This window comes from Oryctolagus cuniculus, chromosome 5 (assembly GCF_051225735.1).
Source record: "Oryctolagus cuniculus isolate XC-2025 breed Fujian yellow rabbit chromosome 5, ASM5122573v1, whole genome shotgun sequence".
Lineage (NCBI taxonomy): Eukaryota > Metazoa > Chordata > Mammalia > Lagomorpha > Leporidae > Oryctolagus > Oryctolagus cuniculus.
In genome coordinates this window covers 35,713,524-35,729,569 of record NC_142871.1, presented here as the reverse complement: position 1 = coordinate 35,729,569, position 16,046 = coordinate 35,713,524, and the positions used below count along the sequence as shown (strand labels likewise).

Below are 16,046 nucleotides of genomic sequence, written 5' to 3'. Positions count from 1 at the left end.
TTTGGTCAGTCACACCCCTTGAAATGGGAGTCCTTCCTTTGTTCATTTTGTATTCCAGAGCAGCTTATGTTAGTGGGACTATAGTCTATTCAGCCATCTTGGATCTGAAACCTTTGTATTTTAATACTGCATTTGCCTTTTTGTTCTCAAAATATGTCTCATAATTTCTTCATTCAAAGGAAAAGCAACTTTGTTTCCATAGTGTTCACTATTATAAAAATTATACATTGAAGTAAAAAATTAAAAGTAAATCTTTTATGAGAAATTATAGGTTTTGGACATTTTAAAACATGTAATTTTTTTGTATCTATCAGCATCAATAATTTATTTAAAGTCCTTAAAATAAGGCTGTATATACTGGGAATACCACATTTTACAAAAGCATAATTCTTCTCATCAATAAAAACAAATGTTCCAACTAGCTTTATGAAATAAAAGCCTTTAAAATAGTCACTTGGAGTTGATTTGAAAAAACGTTCTCTTGTCTGTTTCTGTTAATGCCCACATGAGTTTTACTAGTTGCAACTGAAATCACAAAAATCAGTGCTTGATGCTTAGCTGGCAAGAAGCCAGGATAATGAAATTAATAACATATGCTGAAGAAACCATTTGTAACAATTTTTCCACTAAAAAAAAATGAGGCAGCTCAAAGCTACTGACAGGGCTTTCTCCCATGCCCCCACCCCATATTTTCTTTTGCTTTAAATATGTCTGTATGTTGAAGCCAATGGTTCTTAGTTACTCTCAATTCACAAGACTTCAACATTTAAGAAATCCTGTGGCTGTTGGGCAGAAAGTTGACTTTTGTTGTTGCTTTTGTGAATGATTTTGTTTTTGTTTTCTTTTGCTGATCAGGCTTGAATTCTCAAAGTGTCTGCCAACCAGTGACACTCACACTTGAAGCCAAGCCCTGTGCTGGGACACTTTTGAAGACAGTCTTGGTTGCATCAAATGTTCTCACCTACCAGCAGCTTGATGTGGAACTCCAGTGCATGTGATTCAAATCCCAAAGGCAGTGCCCAAAGATGCATGCATCTTTTCAGAGGGGGACCCTCTGAAACCCTCCCTGGGGATCGATTCATCCTCGCTTTATTTGCACCCCAAATCAAATTGGCAATCTAATTTGCAAATACATCATAAGTTAGGGGCATAAAATTTGGAGCAAAACAAATCACTGGGGGCCAGTGCTGTGGTGCAGTGGGTAAAGCAGCCGCTTGCATGTCAGCATCCCATATGGATGCAGGTTCGAGTGCCAGATGTTCCTCTTCCTATCCAGCTCTCTGCTATGACCTGGGAAAGCAGTAGAAGATGACCCAAGTCTTTGGGCCCCTGCACCTGTGTGGGAGACCTGGAGGAGGCTCCTGGCTTCTGTCTTTGGATCAGCACAGCAGATGGAAGACCTCTCTCTCTTTCTTTCTGCCTCCCCTTCTCTCTGTGTAACTCTGACCTTCAAATAAATAAATAATTTTTTTTAAAAAAAGAAAAATCACTGATATTAGCAAAAAGAACAATTGATAGCTAAGCAGGAATAGGAGAGAAGCTAAAACCAGGATAGCAACAACATGGCACACTACGTCATACCAGGTGAAGAACTTCTATTGACTCAACAGTTTCAGGGAGCGTCACAGGGTTTCAGGAAGCAGGAGGTCCTAAAGTATCAGTGTATATGATAGATGATCAAATAGATAAGCCTAAGTCATAAGGCAAGTTCCGGTTTCATAATCCCTATTGAAGAACACAAACAAGATTGCCATGCACTTTTTTCACAATTACTAAAAATAAAGATTTTTGAAGTCTCTGTAAAATAAAAAGATACACAATTGTCCTTCAATATCAACAGGATGTTAGTTCTAGGAACCCCCTCAGATACCAAACTCTGTGGATTCCCAAATCCCATAGAGAAAATGGCATAGTATTTACATATAGCTTACCCCTGGCACATTTCTAACTCCACCATTTGGGGCAAGTCCAATTGAGCATGTCCCAAATTGTACATCTCCTCCCTCTCTTATTCCCACTCTTATATTTAACAGGGATCACTTTTCAGTTAAAATTTAAACACCTAAGAATAATTGTGTGTTAATTACAGAGTTCAACCAATAGTACTAGAACAAAAAAAAATACTAAAAGGGATAAAGTATTACATTGTACATCAACAGTCAGGACAAGGGCTGATCAAGTCACTGTTTCCCATAGTGTCCATTTCACTTCAACAGGTTTCCCCTTTGGTGCTCAGTTAGTTGTCGCCAATCAGGGAGAACATATGATATTTGTCCCTTTGGGACTGGCTTAATTCACTCAGCATAATGTTTTCCAGATTCCTCCATCTTTTTGCAAATGACCAGATTTCATTGTTTTTGACTGCTGTATAGTATTCTATAGAGTACCCACATCCTCCTATGTTTTTTAAGTCATCTACACAAGCCTTACAACACCTAACAGGATACAATGGAAATGTTGTGTAATTAGTTGCTATTTGAATTAAGAAATAACGACAACATTATCTTCCACCTGATGGTTTACTCTCCAGATGGCCGCAATAGCCAGAGTTGTGCCGATCCAAAGCCAGGAGCCAGGAGCTTCTTCTGGGTCTGCCACATGAGTGCAGGAGCCCAAAGACTTGGGCCATCTTCTACTGTTTTTCCAGGCCATAGCAGAGAGCTGGATCAGAAGAGGAATTGCTGGGACTAGAACCAGTGCCCATATGGGATGCCAGCTCTTCAGGCCAGGGCTTTAACCCGCTGTGCCACAGCACCACCCCACAGGAATAATTTTTTTAAAAAATGTTTCAATCCATCATTTGTTGAATCCACAGATGAGGAACCTACATCTATGAAAAGCTGAGTGTATATCTTCAGACCAACCCAGGTTGTTAATATGTCTGTGTGGTTATTTATGCATAAAACATTTTCAGATGGATAAATGCAAGTTATGGATCTCTCTGAACAAAGTGCTAGAGGTTAAAAAGGAAAGATCTCTACTTCACTTAATCCTGTTATGCTGAGGTTTTCAAAATAGCATGTGTAGTTTCATAAGAATATTTAAATATGTTCTAGGAGTGTGAAGGCATTGTTGAATTATGACCCGCATGCATTTTGTCAGCCTGTAAACCAGAAAGATCTTGGGAATCAGGGTCAATATTCATTCTTCCCACCACACAAATATTAAGCCTTTACACCTATATCCATAGATGGTACCCTTATTTTATGTGTGCAGAAGAAATTAGAAATTGAAATTAGTTCTTTCTCTCTCTCATGAAACTAATAATTGAGTAAGAATTTGAGATAATATGAAAAATGTAACATATATGATATGGAGAAATGAGGGAAGAATAACTTAACACATGTGCTATTGAAGACCAGACAAGACAGGACAACTAATGTGGGATCAGGAAGCCAGTGGAAGAAAGAAGGAGAGCATCAGAGAGTGACAACAGAGAAGATAATAAGGGCTAGACCAAAGTCACAGCAGGAGAGATTAAAGACAAACTGTAGTGATACTAAAATGTTAGATACCTGGACACTTGGTGTAATAGTTGAACTATAGCTGGGGATGCCTACACCCTGTATGAGAACACTTAGGTTTGAGTTCTGGCTCCACTCCTCAATCTAGCATCCTGCTATTGTGCACCTTGGGAACAGCAGGTGTGGCTCAAGTGGTTGGATTGCAGCTACTCATATAGGAGACCCAGACTGAGTTCCCAGTTCCTAAATTCAACCTGGTGCAGCCCTGGCTGTTGTGGGCATTTGGGGAGTGAACCAGCAGAGGAAAGCTCACTCTTGTGTTCTCTCTTTCTAACAAATATACATAAATAAGTGAATAAATAAAAATTTAAAAATCATACAACTAAAATAAGAAATGCTAGAGACGCCAGCATAGGCCACTTGTTGAAGTACTTGGTTTATTTCAATGAAAACCTTCTGCTGTATGGCTATGAGTTTGTCCCTTACTACCCCCTCCCACTTTCCTCTGTGGTCCATCTCTGTGTGCTAATGCCAGATATTGGGTCTCTCGAAGGCAGCACCAACCCAGTACAAGGCACAGACACATTTAGCAAATGCTGTTTTTATAAACAAATTTTTTGAAAGCATTGGTAACTTATAAAGATTCACTATGTAATTTTGCCATTATCCTACTTATAGAACACTGATGATCCCATCTCTTTATCATGGGCTATTCTTTTTCCTTTTCTGTATTCAGGAATAACAATGAAGAAAATAAAATTCTTCCTAATCAAGTAAAAAGACCTTAACATTTGTTCAAGAGTCTTGGGTATCTATCACTCTATTGGAAAGATAATTAGAGCAGACACAAACTGCATCAAAGCATGCAATCTTCTGGAAGTCTCTGCCTACATTCCACTGACTTCTGTGGAGTTCATTTGACAATACTGGGTAGGTCAGAGTGGAGGGAAAAGTGATATTTAGCTAAAGCTTGTCATGATATTGAGTAGCTGACCTGTTTATTAGCTCTAATTCAGAGAGTAACATACGCAGTTGAGCTTGGTAGGACAAATTTAAAATAGCATTTCACGAGTGCTGTCTGTTACAGGGACAAAAGACCAAACATCACATAGAAAAGTTATTTTGGAGAGCATCTGAGGCCTTTCCTAAAGACACCTGGATGATTTCAATGAGAAAAACGTTATGACAAGGGAAAGCAAGTCACAGCTGTGTGTGGTGGGAGCATGTAGAGAAGCAAGAACACAGGGAAAATGAATGAGCATCCAGACTTAGCTAAAGGGAAGCCAGAAAAGCTGGGAGTGTGTTGAATAGTGTGGTGGGCAAAAATGTTATAGCCATCAACTGTCACAGATGTAACTGAAAGAAGAGTGTTTCTAAGAAGCGGGAAAACAAGTGGTGCATCACATAACAAGGCACAAATGGAACGGACGATCTGCACAGCAGACCTGGGTGTGCACTAGGGCAATAAAACTCAAAATTCTCTAAATCTTTCCATATGGTCCTTAAAAACATGAGAAAAAGCAAATGGGACCAAGTTTCAAAGCTGTTGAGGAACAAAAGGGACATTTACAGCTAATTGGAGCATTAGTAAGAATGCAAGAATGATAAGTTCTGAGATAAGCTATATGCAATCAAACCAAGGACCCTGGAAAATACAAATAAACCTGGAAACCATAAAGATGAGGAAAAGTCCTAGATTTTCCTATTCAGAAGGAACCCAAGGCAGTGAAAGCCAAATCAACAGAGGAAGAAGAATCAGGAGAAAGCTGAATCAAAGATGGCTAAAAGCAGGAAAGGCTGGACTAGTTTTCAGTATTTTTATATACAGTACTAACAATATGATGTGTCAGGCATTCTTCACAAGTACCCTATAAATGTGAAATCATGGAACTCACACAACAGTCCTTGTTAGACAGTGAGGCCTGTGATTATTGCTTCCAGATGAAATGGATAGATGAAGAAAGTGAAATCCTAAGAGTTTAACTATCTTTCTGCAGATAACCAGTTAGTAGTGGCTGAACAAGTTTTAACCTCTGATCCACACTCAACCTCTCTGTTTTGTTTTTTTTTTTTTTTTTTTTTTTTTGACAGGCAGAGTGGACAGTGATAGAGACAGAGAGAAAGGTCTTCCTTTGCCGTTGGTTCACCCTCCAGTGGCCGCCGCTCTGTGGCCGGCGCACCGCACTGATCCAATGGCAGGAGCCAGGTACTTATCCTGGTCTCCCATGGGGTGCAGGGCCCAAGCACTTGGGCCATCCTCCACTGCACTCCCTGGCCACAGCAGAGAGCTGGCCTGGAAGAGGGGCAACCGGGACAGAATCCGGCGCCCAGACCGGGACTAGAACCTGGTGTGCCAGCGCCGCAAGGTGGAGGATTAGCCTAGTGAGCCCTCTCTGTTCTATTTACTAATTTATGCCTTTGGTCATACAGCCAGTACAGCCTGGAAGACTGGTACATCTTTTTTTATTCAAGCACATATGATATAATGATTATTACTATATATTAGAGTTGACCTCCTCCAAGGATCAATTATTAAATTACCCTTATTTAAATATATTTATTATTATCTCCTATTTCCTTCATTCATAAAATAAGAATTTATTGATTCTATTATCTTCTATAGATGCATGACTGGCAGTGTGGGAAAAGCAAAATGTATAGAATGTCTACTATTATCTGAATATTTTTATTTCCCCCAGCTTTATGGCAAATCTAATCATCAGTGAGACAGTATTAGGAAGGGGAGCCTTTCAAGTAGTTATTAAATCATAGGGCTGGACTCCTCATCAACGGGATTGGTGCCTTTAGAAAAGAGGCCCTGCATAGAGCTGCCTTGCCCCATTCATCTGTGAACCAGAAAGCATGCGGCCTTTACCAGATACCAGATCTATTAGCCTTGATCTTGAACTTATCAGAATTCAGAACCATGAGGACTAAATTTCTGTCATTTTTAAGCTACCCAGTTTTAGGTATTTTTTAAAACAGTAATCTAAGCAGACAAAGAAATACTCCTCACTTTCCAGGACCATGCACCAGTTGGAGTGAGCTACTTGTAACAAACAATCCCAACAATTCAGTGGCTCCTCAAAATAAAAAAAAGTCCTATTCCAGGACTTTTTGTAGTTTGAGCCCCAACAATTCAGTGGCTCCTCAAAATAAAAAAAAGAAAAAGTCCTATTCCAGGACTTTTTGTAGTATCTGGAAGTCTCTGCCTACATTCCACTGACTTCTGTGAGTTCATTTGACAATACTGGGTAGGTCAGAGTGTAGGGAAAAGTGATATTTAGCTAAAGCTTGTCATGATATTGAGTAGCTGACCTGTTTTGTTTCCAGGTAGTTTCCACGAGATGCTAACAACATCATCATATCTGGGGCTGGCATTGTGGTGCAGCAGGTTAAGCTACTGCCTCTAATGCCAGCATCCCACATGAGCACTCCTTTGAGCCCTGTTAACTTACATGAGGAAAGGTTGCCGGAATGGAGAGGTTCTACTCTAGGGTCCATCAGAGGAATACATACTTTATCCATGGTGAGCTCCTTGCTCCTCCAGGATCTGGTCCATTGGAAGAATTGGCAGGGAAAGGAGAAAGAATATCCCATGGGAGATTTGTATGGGCCTCACTAGAGCAGCACCCCCATTTACATGCCCTATCAAATGGCCAGCTCTCAGAGCATGGCCACAGCTGATGGGAAGACAAAGAAGCAAAGTCACAAAACCTCTACATGGTCAAGTCAGAAAAAAATTCTGCTGGCATTTGCTTTGCAACTCACCACTGTATTCATCCATACTTAGATAAAGAAAACCTGCTCTAAGATGGTCAAGTGACAACAGATTTGACACAGGGGATCAAAGATGTATAAAATCACAATAAGAGCATGGTGTGCAAAATTCAAGGAAGTTTCTAGCCTGTTCTGAAACTCACAAGGAAAAGTCACTAGTCTGCTTTCTGTCATTAATAACACAAGGTCGTAGACTGGGTATGTTATAAAGAAAAGAGGTTTACTTTAACTCACAATTCTGTCCAATGTCAAGGAAACATGCCTTGAGATGGGCTTCATGTTGGCAGCCCAAGGTGGCACATAGTGTCACATAGAGAGAGAAGGAGTGTGGGTGTGTGTCCTCTGGTGTTGCTCTTTTTTCCTAAAAAACCATCAGAACTCAATCATGGGGCCTCTACCATGATGACCTCATCCAATCCCATCACCTCCCAAGGCTCCACCTCCAAACACCACGGTCAGATTAAGTTTCCACCCTCTTAATAGCTCACAATGGGAAAGACTCCTCAACATGAGTCCCTGAGGGAAAAGTCATATCCAAATCAGGGAGCACCTCTTATGTCCTCACTACTTATAGTCCTGAAATAGGTAGGGGCCGGCATTGTGGTGCAGCAGGTTAAGCTACTGCCTCTATTGCGAGCATCCCATATGAGCACTCATTTGAGTCCCGGCTACTCTACCTCCAATCCAGAACCCTGTTAATGTGCCTGGGAAAGCAGTGGAAGGTGGCCCAAGTGCTTGGGTTCCTGTCATCCACTTGGGAGACCTGGATAGAGTTCCAGACCCCTTGCTTCAGGTTGACCCAGCTCCAGAAGTTGCAGTCATTTAGGGGGTGATCCAGCAGATGAAAAATCTCCCCCCTACCCCGTCCCAGAACTCTCTGCCTTTCAAATAAATAAATGCATCTTTAAAAAAAAATTCACTTCAGCTTTTTGCTGAAGCCCACATGACTTCCTGATACCAGGGGACTATAATGACCCTTCCTGTCTTCCCCCACAGAACTCACATAGGTATCTCTGATTTCTAGACATTGAAGTGGAATCTGATGACAAGGACATGTGGGACATGTGGTGGCTGGGCTTCAGCTCCTGCAGTAGAGCAAGGTGCAAGAGAAGGAATGGAAATACTTCCAAAATAAGTTGATGATCCAGCACAGGGAAGGTGGTTTTGTTCTCTTTTGACAAGCTTTATTTTGGAAACAAGAAATAAATAACTCTATGTTGTAGAATCCAATGTATGAGAACTATGTTAGTCATTCAAGTTTGTTAATCTCCCTTGTATATCTCAGAAGCAGTTTTAAAAGTTTAATGTTGGAGAAATTAGCATAGGATATTTGTGTTTGAGCTATTGTGTTTAATTGGGGGTTGAGATTGGTGTGTTCCTTAAGAGTTTCTAAGAACATATAAATAAATATGAAAGCCATCAGATTCAGTAAAGATGCCATTGAATTGCCAGGCAACAGCCAGACAATGAAATAACTAATATTACCATTAACCCATTGTAACAGTAGCCTTAGTCATGTCTCTAGCTTTCACTCAGCTCTCCAGGGAAAGGGGATGTTATTAGTGATTTTGTGTATGTTTGCATGTGTGTGTTTTACAATGGTGATGATGGTGGTGGTGGTGGTGGTACTGGTGGCTGCAGTGGATCCTTTTCTGAACAATGAGGAATTTTCTTATCCATTTATTTATTTATTTTTGCTTTGCTTGAATCCTTTGGTTGCTACTATTTTTAAGCAATAGATTCAATTTGATAGTTATTGGTGTTTATGTTGCTTCATTGCTCACTGTGCTAAAATAATACTTAGATATGTGTTATATTTAGTGTAGTATTTATACCATATGTACTAATTTTATATTTAGTAATACTTAGGTTAGTGTAGGAAGACTACAGTGAACCAAGTACAGTGAGAGGTCACTATGTCTAAACATAACCAGGAATATGCAGAGTAGTAGGGCAGTTTATAAATGCAAGTCCTTGTCTATTGTCTGAATACACAGAAAGTGTGCAAAACCACAGTGCAAATGTTAGCTTCTGGTAATTGACCTTGGCTATATGGCTCTGTAGTTTCTACCTGACTTTGATATATCTAGGCATCAAAGTGAGTAATCACTGAGAATGCCCAGTTCAACTGCGTCTTCCAAGGGGCTTAAGGCTGAGTATAAGAGGTTACTATGAATGGTGACTACATGCTTGTAAAAAGAAGCAAAAACAATTAATACTTATAGAGTATTACTTATAAGAGACTGAGTAGGAAGTATTGTTTTCCACATTCCACAAATGTACTCACTTGAGATGCAAATAAATTGATTTGCCCAATGTCACAGGAGGAAACAGTATGGTTTCAAAGTCCAAGTTCTTAACCACAACTGTAGTGATTATTTTGACAGCCTTGGCACACATGAATCGTCTGTCTTTGTGTCCTGACACACACTCATAGTGAAAACCATTTCTTAAGATGAGTTAAAATCAACTGACTTACCTATTTGTACAATTCTGAGATACGAGAGTAATGTTTGTCCTTTTCTGAAGTGCCATCCTCATCAGAAATGAATGGCTTCCTGGTATAATTACAGTTTAAGCCAGGGTAGGAAATATGGGAGATGACCTTTAATGAAACGCTCTCCGTGAATCTTTGCTATTAAAATGTGGAATCAACATATTGCAAATTAGAACATACCATAGAGGGTTATAGTGTGTTCAGGCCTTTAATATGTGATTTCATTGCAAATGAATCTATTATCTTTATTTCTAATTTAATGCGAATCTATCTGCATCTGTCTGTGTAATATGTGAATTGAAAGGCACTGTTTGTAACAGCAAAATTTGGCATCAATATGAATGTCTATCAATAGTGTGCTAGTTAAATATAATGAAATAATATGTGCAATTTAAAAATTAAAGATACCATTCATATATTGATGGATATTTAAAATATACTATCAATGTATAAAACAAGATTAAGAGACATGGATATGCTATTATTTATATAAAAAGGGTAAGAAAATAGAGAAGTTACAATGGTATTGGCTTGCACAAACATAATATTTCTCTGAAAAGATAAAGAAGAAAGTAACAATAGGGAACAGAGAAGACAGTGAGCAGGATATGAAAAAGTCTCTTCATTGTATGGCAAGACATCCTTTCTAGTATCTCAAACATGAAAGTATGTTTCCTATTTTTAAAACTGATTAAAAATTAAAAGAAGCATTTATGGAATATTTGAGCATAGACTACTAGAGCTAGGTGCTAGGGCTGGAAAGACTAGGAAAGACAGGGTCCTCAAATTCTTTATTTAGAAGAATGAACCAGACACCACATCACACTTACTTAGTAAGCAACAAAAGGAAACACAAATTAGGAGAAGACAAACTACCACCATAAGTGCTGAGGTCCTGCAGAGTAAATGGCATGCAGAGTATTTGCTGAGTATAATCAGAGGAGTCCTCCTGAAGGAATTGAATTGCAATTCTCGGTTTCAGGGGAAACAGATACTGTGTCATAGACAATGTGTTCTTGCTCATGCAGCTCATGGAACACCCCTCCAAGCGCGGAGGTGTGGAGAATCAAACTCAACTTTTGAAAGTCATTGAGTGAGACAGAGGAGCTGATGTCTTCAGAGAATAGAACACTGGTAGCTTGAGGCTGGGATCACAAGACCAAGAGAAAGGGGCCGCTTTCATCTTATTTAGGGAATGGTTGAGCTTGGTCTTAGTTTATATTTATTGTTCACCCTGTTGTCTTACTGGATTCTACTACTTTAATACTGTTTAAGTGGTTCTTTTAGATATTCCAAATACTACTTCTCACCCCATTTTATTTCCTTCATCTTTTCTTTTCTGTTTTAAATGAATCGGTTGGAACTTCCAGTAAAATTTTAAATAATAGTAGTGATACTGGGCATCCTTCTTTTTCCTAATTTAGAGGGAGGAAGAGAGGACAACTAACGATAGCATGGCCTGAATGCCTGAATACAACTCTGCCTGAGCTAGAGCTGAGCATCTGCTGTTAGGTGAGGTAGTGAATCTTATCCCTAACTTGAGCTCATTTGAATACAAAGTTTGCCCTTACAGCTTAATAGTCATGGCTGGTTTCAGGATCTTCAATTTCCCAGGTTTATTATTGGCTTAGAGACTCTTTTAATAAAGTGGAAAACAGTTTCCCATTATTTTGACTCATGAATGTGATATTTTTATTATATTTCATTTAAATTTTACTTTCATAAGTGTGCAACTTTACCTTGAAATTTCTTCTTGTAGCATTATTAAAGGCTATCTTTAGATTTCTATAAGTTAAATCAGTTACTTAAAAGGAATTTACAAGGATAAGATTTCAAACACTTATGGGATTTTCTCTGGAATGTGAAATAATCTGCCTACTAATTTGTATTCCTTTAATGTATTCCCTCAGCTGTAGCTCTGATTTTTAGAAAATACATCCAATAGTTTCCTACTAATTAAAATATGGTTAGGTGACATTCTTACTTTTAGAAAGAACATTTCATAACTTTGAATTCCTAGGAGGTAATTTTGCTTTTATAGATGGGCAATGTCAGACCAGTAGTTATTTTCCTGTGATGCTGGAGCCAACAGGAAATATTTTCAACTGTCTGAGAAATTATGAATGCTGGAGGTCATTATACCTCAAATGACTGTTTGCTGGGAAGTGTGGCTGTTTCAGAGGCTGAGCATGAAAAGACTCATGTAGAAGCATTCCTTACTGAAAAAACAAGATTTGCAATTTATAGATCTGACTTTTTGTCTATACAAAGCAAAGCTTTTTGAATGGACGATGCCAGCAATGTTGCACTTGAAAATCAGACAGGTCTTGGATGAATCTTTGTTTTTAAGATTTATTTATATATTGGAAAGAGTTACACAGAGAGAGAAAGAGAGGCAGAAAGAGAGAGAGGTCTTCCATCTGCTAGTTCACCCCCCAATGAACTGCAAAGGCAGGAGCTGCACCGATCAAAGGCCAGGAGCCAGGAGTTTCCTCCTGGTCTTCCCACGCGGGTGCAGGGGCCCAAGAACTTGAGCCATCTTCTACTGTTTTCCCAGGCCATAGCAGAGAGCTGGATCAGAAGTGGAGCAGTGGAGCAGTCTGGTCTTGAGCCAGCACCCATATTGGATGCTGGCACTACAGGCACCAGACTTACCCACTACGCCACAGCACAGACCCCATTGGATAAATCTTAATTCTATTATCATCATAATTGACCCCACAAATAAAGAATTGCTCTTTTATTTAAAAATGGTATAAAAGAGTTTTTATTAAAAAAAGAAAATGAAAAATTGTTCTGTGGTAAGCACACTGGCTTTTGCATGATTCCTACATATTTTAATTTAATAAAAAATTGTCAAAAGTAAAATAGAATTTGTTAAATATCCTTATTATAAAAATTGTGTGGCATAGACTATATGTTTAAACTCTGTTTAGATAAAGAACTTTTGGGGCCTGCGCTGTGGCACACCAGATTAAAGCCCTGGCCTGAAGTGCTGGTATCCCATATGGACACTGGTTTGAGACCTGGCTGCTCCACTTCCTATCTAGCTCTCTGCTGTGGCCTGGGAAAGCCGTAGAAGACGGCCCAAGTCCTTGGGCCCCTGCACCCACATGGGAGACCAGGAAGAAGCTCCTGGCTCCAGTTCCGTCAGTTGCAGCCATTGAGGAAGTGAACCATCGGATGGAAGACCTCTCTCTTTCTCTCTCTCTCTCTCTCTCTCTCTCTCTGCCTCTCCTCTCTCTGTGTAACTCTGACTTTCAAATAAATAAATAAATCTTAAAAAAAAGAAAGAAATTTTCATTCATAAATACTTGGTAGTATTGTGTGCATCTGTATAAATGCAAGAATACTTCAAACAATTCACAGGAAAATAGAATGAAAAGACAAGTTTATTTTGGTGTAAAAATATTTTGAAATATTTGCATAATGTTTTTACAGCATGAATTTTTCATAAACTTTTTGAAGATCCCTTGTATAAATAGATTTTAAAATTCTTTGCACCAAAACAAATTGATCTTTTAAATCTGTTTTCTACAAACTTAAAATACTTTTATCCATATACTTCTTTATTTTTTAGGAGACAGAGAGAGAGAGTGAACAAGAGCACTCCCATTTTCTGGTTCATTTCACAACTGCTTGCAATGGCCAGAGGCTGAAGCCAGGAGCCAGGAAATCAATCCAGGTATCCAACCTGCAAGAACCCAACCATGTAAGCCATCACCACTGCCTCCTAGTGTCCACATTAGCAAGAAGCTGGAGTTAGGAGCTGGAGTTGGACTTTAAACTCAGGCACTCTGATATAGGATGCAGGCATCTTAACCTCTAAGTCTGTCTTCAAACCTTTTGGAGTCCCCTTGTACATGTTTAGAAATTTACATGTGTAACAAAATTTAAGAATTTACATGTCTAAATAAATGATCATGGAAACAGATAACAATCTGATATTAATGAACAAGACATATTTTTTACAAATACAAGATTTATAATTACATATTTACACTCAATCTACAATGAAAGACTAAGACGTAATAATGATACTAAATTCTGGGAGGTTAAGTTCTCCTAAGGCTTCACCAAATCAGAATGACTTTCCTGAGCCCTACAGCCTATAAGGCTTAGAATGCTGAATCTGAGCTATTTTAGGAGGAACTGGGAGGACAAAGTGGCCCCTACAAGTGACCACTAAGGTGAGCTTCCAGATACATTCCAATACTCCTACTATGACTAGCTGTCCCCTTCCAAACTGTCCACAGTGTTGATTTTACCCTAAGTGACAAATCTATTTAAGTAGGACAATACAGGTCACATGTGGGAATCCTAATTCTGCCCAGTGTTCACCAGATATAACATTTTTGGATAATGATATGTACTACTCAAGGTCTGGAGGGGGAGATTATAAGAGCAAACACTTATTGGGTGCATCCTGGCTGTCAGACACTGTCATTGACCCTGTACAAGTGCATGTAATTAAATTGCTATCATTAAATAACCGTGTTGATAAAGTTGAGCATCAGTACTATTCCCACGTTACAGGGCAGGAGCCGAGAACTATAACGTGCTGCTACATTTCTCAGAGCTAGTAAGTAGTACGCTAGAACTCAAACCCAGGCAGTTGGACTTCAGGGTACAGCCTTTCCATCCCTACTTTCTCATCTCCATAATGTGGGCTTAATTCCCTTACATATTAAAAGATTTCAAAAAGAAGACAGCAGAAGCAATAACCGAGGAAAGAAAAGGGAGATTGATCCCTAAAAGCAAGAGAAGAAATCAAGGAGCAAGAAGGAATACTGAGTAGGACCTGGAGGGGCACAGCTATAGTTGATTCTGAGGGTACTAACAGAAAACAGCCTGGAGGAAGAGTGAGGAAAGAAGATGCAAAAAGATTAAAGCCATTAATTTTTTTTTTTTGTAGAAACTGGTGCTTATTTTCCTCATTTCCACATTTGCTTCAGAGACCGTGCCAAGCAGCTTAAGACCACTCAGTGGATGTTCCCACCCACTCGGTGGCCTGCAGACCAGTCTTCAGTGGAAGGCTGAGCACTCCAGTCTTCAGTGGGGAATCACTGAATAGGCACAGAGGGTACCTGCACGCCTTCGGACCAGTCAGCAACCTCAGGCTGAGTAGCAGTGAACTCAGGGGCTGGGGCCGTCCATTCACCCTGACACTCCTCCTTGGTCACAGCTTTTTCAGCAGCGGCCTGCTCTTCTTTTTCAATCTCTTCAGGATCTCTGTAGAAGTAGAGATCAGGCATGACCTCCCAGGGATACCACGCATGCGCAGAATCTCCTGGGCCAGCATCCACCACATCAGACCCACTGAGTGGGCTCCCTTGTTGTTGCATGGGATGACAATGTCCACGTAGTGCAGAAGGGAGTCTGTGTTACACAGAGCAACGGTAGGCAGGTTCACGTAAGATGCCTCTGTGAGAGGCTGGTGGTCAGCCCAAGGATCAGTAACCACCAGAAGCCATGGTTCCCAGAAGGCTGCCTAGATCTGGTTAGTGAAGCTTCCAGGTATGAAGCAGCCAGCAATGGGAGTAGCTCAAGTGGCAGCAGCAAACTTCAGCACAGCTCTCTGGCCAGTGTTCCTGGAGGATATCACACTGACATCAGCAGGGTTTTCAATGGCCACAGTAGCACGAGCCGCCAACAGCAGCTTCTCCCAGGTCCTCTTCAGATTGATGATGTAGATGCCATCACTTTTCCTTTTGTAGATGTACTGTTCCATCTGGAAGTCGAGGTTGGTGCCACCTGGGTGGGTTCCTGCTGCATGGAACTTGAGGATATCTTCCTCCTTCATTTGCAGGACATCAAGGGCTCTGGACATTGTGACAGCTTCCCCTTAAGTTACGCCGGGAATCAAGAACAACACTGTATGGACTCCTTGCTGGGTAGCACAGAAAGGAAAGCCATTAATTTTTATACTTTTAATGGAGAGCATATTTCAAATACAAATGATTCAAAATTTACCAAATAAAACTGAGAAAAAGATTTGCAGGAAGCAAGTCATACAATAAGTTACCAGGTAGATCAAATTCACATCTATTATCTTCAATCTCAACTATTTAGTTTAGTTTTAACCCATTGCATAAATAATTTCCATGGTAAATAAACACAAAAAACTGAGCAATGATTTAAAGCAATATGTAAAATATTTCTTATTGAATTTAATTTCCACATACCTAACCAAACTAACACAATTTAGGGAAACATGGAAATGAAGTGTATGCTAAACTTACTGTAGTTTGTTTAATGTAGTAAACTTCCAACATAAAAACACACACACAAAATGACTACAATAG

At 39.7% G+C, this 16,046-nt stretch overlaps 1 pseudogene; it reads right to left on the bottom strand.

Moving 5' to 3' along the window:
• Positions 1 to 14,713: 14,713 nt before the first annotated feature.
• LOC100346207 (small ribosomal subunit protein uS2 pseudogene) lies at positions 14,714 to 15,571 on the bottom strand (annotated as a pseudogene).
• Positions 15,572 to 16,046: the final 475 nt, after the last annotated feature.